This window comes from Nannospalax galili, unplaced genomic scaffold (genome assembly GCF_000622305.1).
Source record: "Nannospalax galili isolate Female #2095 unplaced genomic scaffold, S.galili_v1.0 scaffold566, whole genome shotgun sequence".
NCBI lineage: Eukaryota > Metazoa > Chordata > Mammalia > Rodentia > Spalacidae > Nannospalax > Nannospalax galili.
Window position 1 is genome coordinate 1,959,411 of NW_008355811.1, and position 1,188 is coordinate 1,960,598.

The following is a 1,188-nucleotide window of genomic DNA, read 5'->3' on the forward strand; positions in this document are numbered from 1 at the left end:
TGGGAGAGACCGAGGCAGAGAGACAGGATACAGAGAGAGAAAAAAGAGGAGAGAGGGAGAGAAGGAAGAGATAGGGAAGAAAGAGAGAGAGTAGAAGAGACAGGAGAGAGGTGGAAAGAGAAAGAGAAGTAAGGCCTAGAAGAGAGGGAAAGAGAGAGACAGAGACAGATGAGCAAGAGAGAGAGAGAGAGAGAGAGAGAGAGAGAGAGAGAGAGAGCGCGAGAGAGAGAGAGAGAGAGAGAGCGCGAGAGAGAGAGAGAGAGAGAGAGAAAGACAGAGAGAGGGAGAGAGGGAGAGAGAATGATTCATGGACACTGAAGAAAATATCTCTATTTTCATTCTTCAGGGAGGAGATGCGGGGTGGGACTGTGCCTCTTGTTAGCAGGAAAGTGGGTCAACCAAAGTGTCCACCTTGAGGACCTCAACTCTCAGTCCCTGACACAAAACATTGCCAGATACCTTCCCAGTGTGCCCCTCCCACCCCATCTCTCTTTCAGGGGACAGAGTGAAACAGCAACTCACTTTTTAACTCAGGCTGGCCTAGAACTCACTCTGTAGCTGGGCTGTCCTTGAAATCACTCTGTAGCCCAGGTTGGTCTAGAACTCTTGGCATGCCTCATGCTTCAGCTTGAGTGCTGGGATTATGGATGTGTACCACCATACCCTGTTAAACATCCCCTGCTAGTGCATACTTGGATGTAGCCAATCAGCAAGAAGCCAGGAGGAAGATACCACGCTTCATTCTTTACTCAATGCCCAATAGTGTCTGAGAATGACTTGAGCCTTAAAAACAACAGTTTAGAGCTAGCAAAATCCTAAGGACCTTGGTTCAGTCCCTGGAACTGGCTTAAAGACAGGAGAGAACTGACGGCCCATATGCATGCACGTGCACACACACACACACACAAATAAGTAAATTAAAAAATCAAAACACAGCAGCTTTAAAACAGAAAGACAGATGGTATATAAGCTCTGCCTCATGTGCTACTCAAAGATGCTGGACAGGTGGGAGCTTTGGTATTAAACTGTGATCTTGTGTCATTGTGTGTGTGTGTGTGTGTGTGTGTGTGTGTGTGTGTGTGTGTCTAGTAATCCCCTCCAGTGAGAGGCTTGTGGGAAGGGCTGGGGGTAGGGCATGGTCTTGAAAAGGAAACTGAGCTGCTCCGCTGAGCCAGGAAGAGAGGAGGG